Genomic DNA, 331 nt, shown 5'->3' with positions numbered 1-331 from the left:
TCATAAAATCCCCGAACGGGTTAACGCCTAATCCCCGGAGAGCGAGATAAGACAAGATAAGGAACATGACAGCCTTCTCATTGTATTGGAACCACAGTCATTATTCACGCCTTAGTTAACACTGTAAAGAAACGTGGTCTTTAGAAAAGTTATATATCTCCAGATGTTCGCTTTCAACTGAGCACAAAGGTAAGGGTTCATATATTCTCTGTGAACTGTCACGGCAATAATTATACACCTCTTTTGATGGGAACACACTCGAAGCCTCTAGACACTAGCTTGCCAGATTTAGAATAACACTGATTTTTTCTTCTCAAAAGACGCATATTTC

At 39.9% G+C, this 331-nt stretch overlaps 1 protein-coding gene across 1 annotated transcript in view; it reads left to right on the top strand.

The window, feature by feature from the left end:
• Positions 1–78: 78 nt before the first annotated feature.
• The window catches only part of LOC119591593, a gene marked incomplete in the record, with an annotated part of 13,874 nt that continues 13,621 nt past the window's right edge, over positions 79–331 (top strand). The window contains 1 exon segment of the mRNA XM_037940354.1: positions 79–189.

The sequence above is a fragment of the Penaeus monodon genome, chromosome 28, assembly GCF_015228065.2.
Source record: "Penaeus monodon isolate SGIC_2016 chromosome 28, NSTDA_Pmon_1, whole genome shotgun sequence".
Lineage (NCBI taxonomy): Eukaryota > Metazoa > Arthropoda > Malacostraca > Decapoda > Penaeidae > Penaeus > Penaeus monodon.
The sequence above is the reverse complement of the archived record's forward strand: the minus strand, read 5'-3'. Positions and strand labels throughout refer to the sequence as shown.